Source organism: Capricornis sumatraensis, chromosome 13 (genome assembly GCF_032405125.1).
Source record: "Capricornis sumatraensis isolate serow.1 chromosome 13, serow.2, whole genome shotgun sequence".
NCBI classification, from domain to species: Eukaryota; Metazoa; Chordata; class Mammalia; order Artiodactyla; family Bovidae; genus Capricornis; species Capricornis sumatraensis.
Genome location: NC_091081.1, coordinates 74,319,007 through 74,335,137, shown reverse-complemented (window position 1 = coordinate 74,335,137; position 16,131 = coordinate 74,319,007). Strand labels below are relative to the sequence as shown.

The 16,131-nt window shown below is 50.3% G+C and overlaps 1 pseudogene; it reads left to right on the top strand.

Annotated features, from left to right (window-relative positions):
* Positions 1-1,586: 1,586 nt before the first annotated feature.
* LOC138089580 (UL16-binding protein 3-like) lies at positions 1,587-4,374 on the top strand (annotated as a pseudogene).
* Positions 4,375-16,131: the final 11,757 nt, after the last annotated feature.

Sequence of the window (16,131 nt, the reverse complement as noted above, 5' to 3'; positions counted from 1 at the left end):
CAGCCCTCGAGAGGTTGTAAACTGGTACTTGTCTCTGTATTTCCTCCAGGATATTGTGTACACGAACTATAGGAGGATGGGGAGGTAGGTCTGAAGTTTGAATCTGGAATTCACTAATATGGTAGACTTCACCCCACGATAATTTACTAGCTACTCAGGTCTCCATGCCTGTCACAAGTCCAGGGCATGTGGAATGACTGCTGTGTGGTCTGTGGACCCAGTGATAACCACTGCAAGCAGAGCCTGGGACTGCTGTCCATAGATGGCCTGGTACTCCGAGCAAGCTTCAACACTTGGGGGGCTTGATGATGCTACGGTTCCTGTGCCTGATACTAGAAACACACTAGTGCCATGTGAATGTGCGAGTAGTTTCTGCTTCTGCAGGTTCACTTACCCCAGTAAATAACCATGTGGCTCTTTGGGAAAGAATGGAAGGACTTTTGCACTAGATGTGGTGATGAAAGGGCCCTCCTCTATAGAACATGGCTTCTATCTTTGGTGGCTGAGATCTGAGAAGTGGCTCAGATCTGGAAAATGGGCCTGGATCAGGTGTTTGATAGGGATGGCTGCTTTTGGCTTCCTGATCATCCAGCCTTGTGTTCTGTCTCTCTTTAATTCTTTCAATAGTACAGTTTGTATCTAGGTTCCTTCCCATCTGTTTGCCTTTACGATCACCCTGTGCTATGAGCCAGCATCATATTCTCTGCAGTCAGGCCCTGGCTGGCATTGAGAATCTTTAACCACTTTGACAACTGCACCTACTTTTCTGCTGCCCTAGAGCACCCCTACTTGGAATCTGATTTTTCCACAAATTCCATCCCTGTTCCTGATAGAAGCCCACAGGAACGTGGTCTCCTCCCACCATCCCTGACCTTCTGCAAAGGTCATCCTTGAGCTCTTGGAGATGCTTCTCATTCGCGCTTTCCTCTCGAGCTCCATGGAGTCCATCAGACTTTCCCGTGGAGCTGGTGGACTGCACTCTTTCCTGCCCTTTCACACCACATCCGCCCTGGCAGATTCACTTATCTGAGCCTTGGATCCCCTCCGCTACCACCTGCCTTGGATGTTCTGGATTTTCTCTTTCATGCCAGGTGGGCCAGGTCTTTCTCCAGGCTTCCAAGACCCATCCTAGTGGGAGATCACCACGTCTCCCCGGCCTTGCTAAGCCCAATGACCCGTCATTATAAACTCTCCCTTCCCCAGCTTTGGGTTCTGTGCTCATCCTCCCCACCCCCAGCCCCACTGGCTGTGATCCGCTTCCTCAGGAACAGCCGCCTCACCCTCTGCGTCTCCCACAGGACACTCAGAGAGAAGCTGACAGTCCTCTGGGTTTAGGCCTTTTCTTCTGAACCAGCCTGGCCCATCCCTGGGAAAGGTATGTGTCAGTTAGTGCCACGTGGGGAGCTTGTGAGCAGAGTGGAAATGGGGCACATCCAGGGTTGTGGTGTTTCTTGCCTGACTGAGGATTCGTCGCCTTCCTCAATCGTACCTGGAGAAGGGCTGGGGAGGGCAGGCGGGGCCGTCCTGCTTTGTCAACCCAGCCCTGCAGCCCTACTCTGCTCTCACAGAACTGGGGGAGGAGGCCTATGGGTCTTCTTCTCCAAATCTCACCCTCACTGGACTTTGCCTTCACAGACACTCAGTCTCTTTCCTATAACTTCACCGTCGACCCTCAGCCCAGACCTGGAGAGCCGTGGTGTGAGGTTCAGGGCCAGGTGGACGGAGAGCTTTTTCTCTCCTATGATTGTGGTCTTGCTAAGATCATATTCACAAGTCTACTGGACCCAGGTGGGGCAAAGAATCTGTCAAGCCCAGACGCTGAGCTCTTTCTTTCCCACGGTGGGAGCAGACCCCCTCACCCTGCAGACCAGGATGGCATGTCACTGTGAGGATGACAGACACATCAGTGGATCCTGGCAGTTTGGCTTGAATGGACAAATGAGCCTCCACTTTGATTCGGAGAACGGACACTGGAGAGTGGATCACCCTGGAGGCAGATGGATGAAAGAGAAGTGGGAGAGTGACAGAGCGGTGACCGACTTCCTGAAGAAGGTCTCCATGGAGACTGTTGGGCCTGGCTGCAGGCTTTCATGGTGCGCTGGGAGGAAATGTTGAAGACCACGGGTAAGTGAGAAGAGGAAGAGAAAGTGATCCTCCTCTCATGGTGACATGGACCCACTCCCGTGTGTGTGTGTGTGTGTGTGTGTGTGTGTGTGTGTGTGTGTGTGTGTGTTTGAGGAAGTGGTCCATCAGGAGGTGAGTTGTTCCTGGGAGAGCAATGACCCGGGGATACTCTGTCATATCCTTCCTCTTCCACCTCCTGACGTCTCTCCTCACAGCACAGGACTTTGGTCAAGTGAACATGGATTTTTGCTGATCCCAAACCTATAGACATCTTTTCGATTTCTGAGATTTATTTCTCGCTGTACCCTCTTTCCAGAATCTTCTTTCAAATGTCACCAGTCCTTCTTCTGGAAATCTGCCAATACCACCTCTGCTGTCAGCTCCTGAGGACTCCATCCTGAGGTCACCATCTCTGATGTCACAGCGGGACTGAGTGGCTGTGTTGGAAACCTTGCTCCCCCATTAGCTGTCAGAGCCCCGTGAGGAGTGGGCTCCTCCCTTCCCCCTGTCTCGCCTGGGGATCTATCTCAGGGGCGTCCACGTGATGGGTGCAAGCTGTCTGCACAGTAGGGATAATAAGTCAGGGGAGCGAGGAGGCATGTGCCGAGTTTGGGGTCTGGACAAGGGCTTCACTCTTACTCTCCTTGCAGCATCACCGACCATGGTTCCGCCTACATGCAGCCCATGGCCCCAGCCATCAGTCCCATCACCTGGATCACCGCCGGGGTTCTCACCATTTTTGTCATAATGGGCATCGTAGCCTGGATCCTTTACAAGAAGAGGTACTGCGAGCAGAATTCAGAGGGAAGGCAGGGGCACAGGGCCTAGTGTGGGGACAAGGAGGGGAGTCCCACAGGCTGAGTCACAACTGTTGCTGCTCCAGGAGCACCGGCCTAGCCTATCCCCTTCCCACAGTCTCTACTGTGGGGCTCCTGCTTGCCTGCTTGCCCCGCCACTTCATATGAGAAGAGGCCTTTGGAGTAGGGTCTGCAAACGCCTTTCCATCCCTTCCTCCTGGATTTGGGAATCCCATGAAACCCCTGCCCTTCGCTGAACCTCCTCATCCTGGAAATGAGCCAGGTGAGTACAACCTCATATAACCTGACAGCAAGAATTCAGACAAGCTCAGGCCTCAGTTCTGATAGCTGCTCACTGTCAGATAACAATGGGAAGTGGGGGGTGGCTGGGTGCAGGAAGGCTGGAAGCCTCTTGAAGTTGCACAGACTGCTGGCTGGCAGGGCCCAGGGTAGGTGGTGTGAGAACAGCAGGCACTCAGGGGGAGGGCAGGACTCACGGGGGCTGAGAGCAGCATGCAGGCTCCACATGATGTGTCAGCGGGAAGGGGACCCCCCCAGAGCCAAGATGAGAGGGGCTGGGCTTTCATCCCAGGAAGAAGGGGTGCAAAGGCCTTTACAGACCCAACTCCAAAGGTCTCTTCCTCACAGGAAGTGGTGTGGGTCAAGCAGGCAAGGCAGGAGCCCCACAGCAGAGACTGGGGGAAGGGCTGTGCTCTTGAAGCAGCAGCAGTTGTGGTTCAGCCTGTGGTTTGCACCTCACCAGCCACCTGGGGACCCAGAGTCCCATCACGAATGGCTCTGCCTTTAGCAGAGGTGCCCGGGAAGGGGTGGACCTGAGCTGGGGTGGAGGCGCCCAGCTGGGCGGGACCAGGAAGAGATGCGGGCAGGGACCCTGGTCCTGAGAGCTGTGTGTGCGCCTGGCTCAGAGGCTGGAGGGGAGCTAAGGAAGGAGGTTTCCCTGCAGCCCCTCAAGGCTGTCAGGAAGCAAGGCCCCTCCTCTGGGGACCTGCTCCCTGGTCCTTTAGGCCCCATTTGGGGAGGATCTGGACCTGAGTAAAGGGAGCAGATTGATTCCTCACTGGCTCCAGTCCTGAGCCTGAGCAGGGGGTGTCAGGGCCTGGGGTGACTCTGTGATGCAGGAAGGAAGGAGGAGGTGACAAGAAGCTGCTGGGCCTGGGGTGGGGGTGGGGGTGGAGGACATAGGAGCCCCTCAGTGAGGGCGGGGCTGGGGGGGTTAGGGATGGGCAGCCCCAGGAAAGTGACAGGAGTTCCTCAGCTTCCTGGACCAACACCTGTTTCTTTTCTGCAGGAGGCGGTGCTCCCAGGAAGCCCCTGACAGGGGCTCTGTTGGCCTCAGGACTCAGTCTTTGCTTGGCTGCTTTTCTTCTCCTGCGTTCACTTTAGTGCCAGGAGAGCAGACCTTAGGAATCCCAAGTCTGTCTACCAGTTATAATGACACTGTGGCTGCACCATAAGAGTCTCTTGTCACATCTGATGAGCATCCTCCTCAACATCTTTAATTTTTTCAAACCTAATTTCTATTGGTGCTGAGTGACGGAACCCCTGAACTGAAACTTTCAACTATTTGAACAAGAGATCTCCACAAACAGAACTCTTTCAGTCTTCTAGTTTTTGAAAATTAGACTTTTCCCTACATTGTGACCTTATTCTTACAAATGATGATATTGCTGGAAAAATACATCTGCTATTACAGGACTCAGGGATTTTCTTCTATGTCCAGAGAAACAACTTCAGTGTATTTTCAGTGGAACAAAATTTTACATTGACTGATTCCCTTCATAATTTATTACCCTATTGGCACTAAGTCATGCTCGATTCTTTGGGACCCCATGGACTGTAGCCCACCAGACTCCTCTGTTCATCAGATTTCACAGCAAGAATACTGGAGTGGGTTCTTATTTCCATCTCTAGGGGCTCTTCCTGACCCAGGGATCGAATCCTTGTCTCCTGTGTCTCCTGCGTTGGCAGGCCAATGCTTTACCACTAGTGCCACCTGGGAACCCTTTATGCTGCTGTTGCTGCTGCTAAGTCACCTCAGTCTTGTCTGACTCTGTGCGACCCCATAGAGGGCAGCTCTCCAGGCTCCCCCGTCCCTGGGATTCTCCAGGCAAGAACACTGGAGTGGGTTGCCTTTCCTTCTCCAATGCATGAAAGTGAAAAGTGAAAGTGAAGTCACGCAGTTGTGTCCGACTCCTAGCGATCCCATGGACTGCAGCCTACCAGGCTCCTCCCTTTATACTGATCCTTAAATTAATATTGCAAGAGAGTTAAGTACTTCATGCCTTTTTTCTAATCCAGGAGAAAAGTCATGGTATTTCACCATTCCTCCACATTATGGGATTAAATAAAACGAATGATAATGATTTATTTCTTGTGGAAACAGAGAATTTAAAGATCACTCCTAAACAAACATGGAGTCCAGTTGTGGAGTGATCCTTAAATTCTCTGGATTTTTAAATGTATATTTCACCATATCCCAACACTAGGTCATATGTTCACCCTACTACTCAGCCATCCCAATGTTAGTTCTAGGCTGGAAAACGTGGACTAAAAGCCATGTAAATACAGGCAGACCTCAGAGATATTGCAGGCTGGGTTCCAGACCAGGGCAATAAAGTGAATTTCACAATAAAGGGAATCACACAAACTTTTTCATTTCCACTGCAATGTATTGTTATGTTGACATGGAAGTCTGTTAAGGGTGCAATAGCTTTATGTCTAAATAAATAGTGTACAGACCTTAATACACAACACTTTGTTTCTAAATTAAAATATGTTGAGCATCATCTGAGCCTCCAGGGAGTCATCATCTTTTTGCTGGTGGAGGGTCTTGTCTCAGGATCTGTGGCTGCTGACTGATCAGGGTGGTGGTTGCTGACGGTTGCGGAGGGTAGCACAATTTCTGAAAATAAGACAACAATGAAGTTTGCCACATTGTTTGACTCTTCCTTTCACAGATTTGTCTTAGCATGAATGCTCTTTGATGGCGTTTTACCCACAGTAGAACTTCTTTCCATATTGGAGTTAATCCTCTCAAACCCTCCTGCTGCCTTTGCAACTAAATTTATTCTAAACTTAATATTTATCATTCAGTTCAGTTCAGTTGCTTGGTCGTATCCGACTCTTTGTGACCCCATGAATCGCAGCACATGAGGCCTCCCTGTCCCATCACCAACTCCCGGAGTTCACTCAAAACTCATGTCCATCCAGTCGCTGATGCCATCCAGCCATCTCATGCTCTGTCATCCCCTTCTCCTCCTGCCGCCAATCCCTCCCAGCATCAGAGTCTTTTCCAATGAGTCAACTCTTCACAAAAGATTTGGAGTTTCAGCTTTAGCATCAGTCCTTCCAAAGAACACCCAGGACTTAGAATGGACTGGTTGGATCTCCTTGCAGGACAAGGGACTCTCAAGAATCTTCTCCATTAGATTGCAACAATCAGTCCCATCTTCACATTAGGCTCCTCTTGTAGCTACTTCTTCCAGTGAAATCTTGAACCCCTCAAAGTCATCTAAGAAGGTTAAAATCAACTTTTAAATTCCTGTTAATGTTGTTATTTCAATCTCTTCTCATGAATCACAAATGTTTCGTGAATTTGCTCTAGAAAGATTTCAATTGACTTTGCCCAGATCCATCAGAAGATTCACTATTTGTGGCAGCTATAACCTTACAGAAACTTTCCTAAATACCGCGACTTGAACATCGTGACTACTTCTTGATCCCATGGGTTGCAGAACGGATGCTGTGTTAGTAGGTGTGAAAACAACATGAATCTCATTGTACTTCCATCAAGGGCCCTTGGGTGCATTCTCAGTGAGCAGTGATATCTTAAACGGAATCCTTCTCTGGGAGCACTAGGTCTCCACAGTGGACTTACTATTTTTGGTAATCAGTGTTGTAAACAGAGATGCTCTCATCTCGACTGTGTTGTTCCGATTGCAGACCACAGGCAGAGCAGATTTAGCATGATTCTGAAAGTCACTAGGGTTTTCAAAAGGTAAGTGAGGCTTGGATTGAACTTCAAGTCACCAGCTGCATTAGCCCCTAACAGGAGAGTCAGCCTAGCCATTGAATCTTTGAAGCCAGGCACTGAGTTCTCCTTGCTAGCCATGCAAGTCCTCGGGGGCATCTTCTTCAATAGAACACTCTTTTCTCTACACTGGAAAGCTCTAATTTAGGACAGCCATCTTCAGAGATTATTTTATTAGCTCTTCTGGATGACTTGCTGCAGCTTCGGCATCAACCCTCTCTCTTCCACTCTGCGCTTTATGTTAGGAAGATGGCTTCTTTCCTTAACCTCAAGAACAAACTCTATCGGCTTTCAACTCTTTTTCTGCAGCTTCCTCACCTCTTTCAGCCTTCACAGATTTGAAGCAAGCTAGGGCCTTGCTCTGGATTAGGCTTTGGCCTAAGGCAGTGTTGTGATCTTTCCTCTAGTCCACTGAAAGATTCTCCATATCATCAGTAAGGCTGTTTTGCTATCTTTTCCTTTGTGTGTTCACAGGAGGAGCACTTTTGATTTCCTTTAAAAATATTTCTTTGCTTCACAACTTGACTATTAGGGGGAAGAGGCCTCATTTCTGGCCCATGTTGACTTTGACATGCCTTCTTCAAAAGCTTAACCATTTCTATCTTTGGATTTAAAGTGAGAGAGGCGTGATTCTTCCTGTCAATGGGACATGTAGAGGTAATGTTATTAATTGGCCTAATTTCGATATTGCTGTGTCTCAGGCACTCAGGAGTCTCAGGAGGTCAACAGAGCATTCACGACACACACACATATCAGATGGCAATATGCCCATGATTAGTGGCACCTCAAAACAATTACAATACTAACATGAAAGATCATTGATCACACAAAGGCAAAATCAAGATGGCCAAGTAGGACACCCTGAGCTCCACTCTCCCATGAACACACCACAACTAAAACCACATACAAAACAGCTCTCTTTCCAAGAAAATGACCTGAAACCAGCAGAACATCCCCTCTACAACCAGCATAGAAAAAGAACCACGCTGAGAAGGGCAGGAGCAGAAAAGAAGGGACCTAGTTGGGACCCTTTGGCCAGGTACTCTTAAATGGAGGGGTCATCACAAACTGGAGCATTCTGCCTAAGGAGCAGGAGGTTTAGGCCCTACATCAGGCATCCCAGCCCTGGTGCAGCGCTGGGAGAAGCAGCCCCATGCCCCCATTCCCTCAATCCCATTTTGAAAATGAACAGGGTTTATGATCTGGAGCACTGGAGGACTATGGGAAATGGAGACTCCACTCTGAGAGACCATGGGCACAGACTTGCTTGCTCACTGTTCCAGCACAGAGTCAGCAGATTGCAAAGTGTCTGGTGTGCTGGCCAGCATTTGAAGACCATGCCTAGCATTGGCTGCGGCTCACAGCCAACAGAGCTCCAGACAGGAGACTCCCAGCAACCCATCTCCCCAACATGCACACATACATACACACACAGGCACACGGGGAGAAGCCAAAGCTTGGCTCTAGTCAATCTCTCAGCTCTGTCCCACCTCCATGTGACGCCAGCCCAGGCTAAGACAATCACTGCAGGTCCCTGGGATCCTGATGAGTTGTGTGACTGCATTGCCACACGAAAGCTTATCTGAAGCTCTGACTCACACCCAGTCCGGCACCAGGCTCTACCTTGGGGTCACCCAGCTGCCGCCCACGGAGAGCAGCAAACTCTGTGAATCAGCAGGTGCAAAGGAGGCAAGAAGATTCTCAATGGCCTCACTAGAGTCTCTGTGTGGGATGGACCTGTGCTGGGAGGCTGGTTGGAGGAAAAGAGACCCACAAGGGTGGGCAGAACTCAGGGTTGGGTGGGCCAAGAGCTTGGTGGGGCCAGGTGAGCTGTGTGGGGAGAGACTCCCTTATGAAGGGCTGGGGGCGACAGCCTGGGTTGAATCCCCTGGAGGAGGAAACCCAGAAGCCCCTGGTAGATTCAGGAAGGAAGGACTGGGAGAACAGGAGGAAGTCAGAGGCTGCTGCCACAGATGGGCCGGGTCGGCCCCGAGTGAGGAGCACGGGCCCCAGGGACCTGGGCACCGAGACTCACCCCATGCCTGCCCCTGACCCCCGGCCTCACTCCAGATCCCCAGGCGTGAGGTCAGAGGTGAAGGGCTGGGGAGGTTGCAATTAGTACCTGAAGCAGTTTCATGGATGTGGACTATAGATGCCTCCAGAAACAGGAATCTGGAAAAATTCTGCTGTGCTAGTTTCCTCATCTTGCCATGCCTCAACTTACACATTTGTAAATGGGAAGCACTACCTACGGGAATGAACAGAGGTTAAATATTCATTAGGACCTGAGGAGATCATGCAGATAACCCCGAATTTGTATACGCTGAGCACTCACCAACCCCTGTCTCAGGAGTTGTTGTTTAGTCACTAAGTCGTATCTGTGATCCTGTGGACTGTATGCCGCTAGCCTCCTCTGTCCATGGGATTTCCTCAGGCAAGAATATTGGAGTGTGTTGCCATTTCCTCCTCCAGGGGATCTTCCTCATCCAGGGATGTAACAGACATCTCCCACATTGACAGGCGGATTCTTTACCGCTCAGCCTCCTGGGAAGCCCCTTATCAGGTGTTAGTGCTGCTAAAAAACACAAGGAACACGGGGATCCAGAGAAGGGGCTGGATAGAAGAAAGGGGAGGGACAGATCATTGAAATTTTGAGGAACATCAGTCCCACAGAGGGTGTGGGGAGCCTGGGGGAGCCCCCAGGAGAGACCCCAGTGGAAGGACTCTGGGGACTGATTCCCTTCTCAACTGGCCAACCAGGCTCCTCCCCAAGGGTGGGTCACCCCGGGGCTCCAGGTGGCAAGGGCTGCTGGCACCAACTTCAGTTCTGTTTCCTGGTCCTGCTTCTGCTGCCCAACTGTGCCCACAAAGCAGAGGGTGGGGAGCTCCCAGTGAACCTGCTGGGAGAGCGCGGGGATGATGCATTATAACCAGAGAGCGAGACCTGAGCTGCCTTGATTAGAGAGCCCACAGGTGTGGTGTTGCCTCTGCCTCCTCCTCCTCAATCCTTAGGTGAGCTCCTTTCCTTGTTGGCAGCTGCTGGGCTGGTTGGCCACTTTCAGGCCAGCAAAAGCGCAAACTGGTTGAAATAGCAATGCTCAGACAATGGGAGGTGGGGAAGCGAGAGGACAAGGAGAGCATGGCAGGAAACACTGCCATCCCTAAGCTCCCAGCCCCTCAGCCATGCCTCCAGGAGTGGGAGCCCCCGTGGCAGGGCTGGGACAGGCGACCTTCCTGTGGGGAGGAACCCAGACACCCCCTGAAAAGCACACACCACTCATCTCATCTGTCCACACAAACCCTTCTCCTCCACACTACCCCCTGCCCTTGACTCCCAGGCCACTTTACCAGCCATGAACCACCCGTGCTGCCCAGGCTCTCCCTTCCCCAGACACATCCCCTTAGTGGCCACAGCTTCTTCTCTGCAGCTCACTAAGTTCATTCCACTTCTCTGCATCCTGAGAAGCCCAGGGCCTCCAGTACCTTCACACCTGTGAAGGGACCCGAATTACACTCTCCACCAACTGGCGTCTTATCCTGTTGCCTGAGGACTCACCCCAGCAAAAGCCTCCCAGCCTGGTCCCCAGGAGGGTCAGGAGCCCATTCTTCCAAAGTGTGACATGGGGCCGGAGGGTGAGGAAGGGCACCCCCACTTCTGCCCTTTGGTCCCACATTCATATCATCCACAGGCTGTGGAAATGGCAGCCTGTAATGGTTATTAAGACAGAAGCTGGGAACTCTTCTGCAGAACACAAATCTGTTTGTCTCTTCAAGCCTTTTGGCAACTGTCTCTGTGCACGTCCAGGTTTGTGGTGTGAAAACTGGCAAAGACAACATGAAAAACCAAAGGAACCCCTCTGACCACTGCCCTGGTTTGCGAACCCAAGCACTGGGCGACTCATCACCTGGGGAATTATCCAGCGGCTGCCTCGGCTGCCTGTTTATGAATCCCAACCCTGCCCTGTCCTGCCTTGTAGCCTCTGGTGGTGGGAATGTGATAGGAGGGTGGGTCCTGCAGTTACAGGCTAACGCTCCCCTCCTCTGCTGTAGAGTGGCGTCCTGGGTCCAAGGGGCCACGGGGACCCTGTGTAACCACAGAGGTGAGCAAAGGATTGGGAGGTACAACAGTTCTGCTGTCAGGTCTTGGTCCCCTGCTGGTCATCTTATTTGTTCCCTGTGGCCCTGCTTATGCCAAACCACACGATCACTTCTATCCTATGACAGCTGGCCTCTCGGTAATGATTACCAAGTGGATGAGCCCAGTTCATCAAGACCGGAGGTCCCTTCGCTACCAGACTCAGGACCATATCAGAAGCCATGTTTAAATGTTAGGCTTTCCTCACTCAAGTGGCGTGGTCGTGCCTCTGACCCTGAGGAGCTGGGTTGTGATGCTCTGATTAGGATGTCACAAGCTGTCCCTGGGCGAGGGCATGGCAACCCACCCTGGTATTCTTGCCCGGAGAATCCCATGGACAGAGGAATCTGGTGGGCTACAGTCCGTAGGGTTGCAGAGTCAGACACGACTGAGGTGACTTAGCAGGCAGGCAGGAAGGTTACCCCTGCCATGATTTCCCCGCTGATCGACTTCTGTGTCATGGATGCCCCAGGGTCATAGGGTCCCAGTGGCAGATCCCGCCACACTCCTTCCTTCATGTCCTTTCCATGAACACCTTCCACAGCTGAGTTGAGCAGTTGCAGAGGCCTCTGGTCTGCAAATCCTGAAATATTTAGTGTCCAGCCATTGATAGAAATGCTTTACACCAGGCAGATATAAAAAGGAGATGTGAAGGGATCAGAGCCCTGCATGCTTTCTGGTTACTATTGTTCACTAATCTCTGTCATTTTACCCAGAAAAGGGTGGTCTTGCAACATTCTGTTTGTAGCAAAGGAAAAGCAATATGAGAATGTACTGGTACTTCTCAACTATGGCAGCCTTCACCCCATTCCTAACCTCAGAGACTTTTCCATCACTGGTTCAAATCTGGAGAACGTGCAATAACCACCATGTGGGTCTTCACACACCGTGATACCCCTGTAAGCAGGATGCAGGACGGTTATGTACTCAGTACCCTGCATCTCATGCATCACATTAATAACAGCGGGGCTGAGATGATGCTTCTGATCCCTGAACATGATGTGAGTCACACCCTGGGTCCATGGGAATGTGGGGTGGCTTCTGCTTCCCAGTGGGCACTTACCTGAGTCAATGGCCACGTGGCTTCCAGGGATGGGGAAGGCCAGAGAACTGCGGCACTGCGCTTGCCATGGTGATGAGGGCCCGCCTGCTGGAAACTGCATCTCTCTCAGGTAACGGGTTCTCGGTTCTGATAACTGGCTCAGTTCTAGAAACTGGGCAAAGTATCCACACAAGTTGTTGCGATGACTGTAGCGTCCTGATCATCAGGCTTGTGTTCTATTTTCTTTTCGTTTCTTGGGTTTTTTGTTTTTTGGTCGGCTGCCTGGCTTTTGGGATCTTAGCTCCCTGACCAGTGATCAAACCGGGCACCTGGCAGTGAAACCCGGAGTCCTAACCAGTGGAGCCCCAGGGCATTCCCTGTCTCATTCCTTTCAGTCGTGCAGTTTGTGTCCAGGTTGGCCGCCCATCCGGGTGTTTGCTTCTAGGATCGCCTTGTGCTGGGAACCAGCGTCATACTCTGCAGTCAGGACCTGGCAGCCATCCCATCTCTCTACTCATATCAACCATTGCGCCTGCTTTGTTCCTGACACGGTGCATCCCCACCTGGGATCTGCATGCGTTCAACCCCCGTTTCTGCTGGAAGCCCACTGGAGACACCATCTCCGAGCAGCATCCTGACCTTCAGCAAAAGCCCTCCCTAGCCCCGACTAGGACTCCTGGACTCGATCAATAGAAGTTGGTAAAAGGCCAGACACAAATTCAGGGGGAGAAAAGCTTTACTGGGACTCATGAGGGAGCAAAAACAAATAACATGTTCCCTTGCTGGCTCCAGAGGGTGGGGGAGCTGGTCCCGCATATGAGATGAGGGTGGGGGCAGGTCCTGGGTTCAGGCCAGAGGGGTGAGCTGAGTGATTTGTTCCCCCTTGGTGGTGCTGTGTGCAGGGATCATGACCAGTACCCTGCTTTTGCTCCCGGCTGCTCTGAAATCGCCTTCGGTTTTTAGTCTTTTTGTATCTTGTTGTTGATTATTTTCCCCAACTATACATGCATGCAATTATTTTTAGCCCCTTACAATTTCTTTGTATTTTGATGCTTGATGTGACTTTTGTCCAGGTACACTCACTGAAGCAAACTGTCCCAACCTGTCTCATTACCCACTGAGGGGTCTACACCCGTATTTTTAAGGGTTAAGGGACTGAAGCTTTCTTCTATCAAAACTTCTCCCTATTGGACAGAGACCACTGAACTGAGCCTCCCCTCAAGGTGCAGAAGTCCCTCACAAGGACCTACATGGATCTGGGCCACCCTCCACTGGAACAGGCTGTATTCCTTGAGCCACCAGGAGTGTTATTTCAAACTGGTAGATCTTACAGACACAAAGTCAATCAAAAGTTTAAAGAAACAAGGACTAGAAAGGAAAGAACTACAATAGCCATTAAAGGGCCTAGAAAGGGAAGGAACCGGGTTAACTTTGGAAGGACTTTCTCTTTTTTTTAAACTCTTGGCAGAGGCAAAATCTCCCATGACAAAATTGTGAAGCCCCTCTACCTGTATATTTAAGGTGCATATTTACACCTTAATAAAAGGTGTAGTAATATAAGATGTATATTTCCTTAATATTGATCTAGAGGGACAGCAGTGAGCGGTGCTGAAGAGGGATCTTAGTTTCCTGCCCAGGAATTGAACCTGGGTAGCTTGGTGTAAAATGAGGAATTCTAGACACTATTCCCCATGGTCATGTATGGATGTGAGAGTTGGACTGTGAAGAAGGATGAGCGCCGAAGAATTGATGCTTTTGAACTGTGGTGTTGGAGAAGACTCTTGAGAGTCCCTTGGACTGCAAGGAGATCCAACCAGTCCATTCTGAAGGAGATCAGCCCTGGGATTTCTTTGGAAGGAATGATGCTAAAGCTGAAGCTCCAGTACTTTGGCCACCTCATGCGAAGAGTTGACTCATTTGAAAAGATTCTGATGCTGGGAGGGATTGGGGGCAGGAGGAGAAGGGGACAACCGAGGATGAGATGGCTGGATGGCATCACGGACTCGATAGATGTGAGTCTGAGTGAACTCCAGGAGTTGGGGATGGACAGGGAGGCCTGGTGAACTGCGATTCATGGGGTTGCAAAGAGTCGGACATGACTAGCGACTGAACTGAACTGACTGAACTGAAACACCAGGGGCGAGATGCAAAGTTCCCTTGGCTCTTACCATCTTTGAAACCAAGAATGTTTCAAGGAGGCAAAAACTGTAAAAACAGATACCAAAGTTATTACTGGAGACATACAGAAATTGTTTATTTAAGATGGAAGCAAGGTGGAAATATATACCCAGAGAGGACTGCAGGCGTCCTGAATGAGCAGCACAAAGAAGTTAGGCTAGGGATTTAACACACACATACAGGGCTTCCCTTGTAGCTCAGTCAGTAAAGAATCTGCCTGCAGTGCAGGAAACCCAGGTTCGATCCCTGGGTGGGGAAGATTCCCTGGAGAAGGAAATGGCAACCCACTCCAGTATCCTTGCCTGGAAAATCTCATAGACAGAGGAGTCTGGTGGGCTGCAGTCCATAGGGTTACAAAGAGTAGGGCACGACTGAGCGACGAACACTTACTTACTTACATGTCTCTATCTTCCCTGGTGGCTCAGTTGGTAAAGAATTTGCCTGCAATGCAAGAGACTCGGGTTTGATCCCCGGGTCGTGAAGATCCCCTGGAGAAGAAAATGGCAACCCATTCCAGTACTCCCTTGCCTGGAGATTTCCATGAACAGAGGAGCTGGCAGCTGACAGTCCATGGGATCCCAAAGAGTCGGACATGACTGTGTAACTGACCTTCTTTCACTTTCACCTCCATGCATGCCTCTATTCTTCCCCAGCTCCCCCCCCCATCCCCACCCAGGCTGCCACGTAACACTGAGCAGAGCTCTATGTGCTATACAGTAGGTCCTTGCTGGTTGTCCATTTTAAATAAATCAGTGTGTACATGTTGATCCCAGACTCTCTAACTATCCCTTTCCCCTCATCCTTTCCCGCTGGCAACCATAAATTCATTCTCTAAGTCTGTGAGTCTCTTTCTGTTTTGTAAGTAAGAGCACTTGTATCACGACTTTTTTGATTCTGAGTATAAAGGATGTCAACAGGTGCTTCTGCCTCTCTGTCTGACTTACGTTGTTCAATATGACAATCTCCAGGGCCATGCATGTTGCTACATATGGCATTATTTCTTTCTTTTTGATGGCTGAGTAATATTGCCTTGTGTATATGTCCCACATCTTCTTTATCCATTCACCTGTGGGTGGACGTTTAGGTGGCTTCTAGGTTCCGGCTGCTGTGAGCAGAGCTGCGTGTGTCCTCTCAGACCCTGTTTCCTCCGTATCACCAGGTGCACTGAATCCCATAAGATGGAGAAATGGTGAGACATCACGACCTCTCTCATGGGTTAGAAAACAAAACTCTTACATACTTCAAGTTTTCTGGAGTCCTGAGATGCTGGTTTAAATAGCACTAGCATAATAAACAGGCTTCCCCAGTGGCTCAGATGGTAAAGAATCCACCTGTCAACGCAGGAGACACAGGAGACGTGGGTTCAATCCCTGAGTTAGACAGGTCCCCTGGAGAAGGAAACAGCAACCCACTTCAGTGTTCTTGCCTGGAGAATCCCATGGACAGAGGAGCCTGGCGAACTATAGTCCAGGGGGTCACAAAGAGTCGGACACGACTGAGTGACTAACACTTTCACTTTCAGCATAATAAATTATTAAGGGAAATAGTCATAAATAAAACTTTCTTCTATTGAAAATAGGCTGAGGTGATTTCTCCAGACACAGAAAGAATCCCTGAGTCCTGTAATAGAGCTGATGGTATTTTTCTTGCAATATCATCTGCAAGAACAAGGTCACAAGGCAGAGTCTAATTATCCACAAACTAGAAGACGATGAAAAATGTCCTGTTTGTGGATATTTCTTCAAGTACTTGAACATTTCAGTGTCGAAATCCCATCACTTAGCACCAGGAAAAAGTGGCAAAG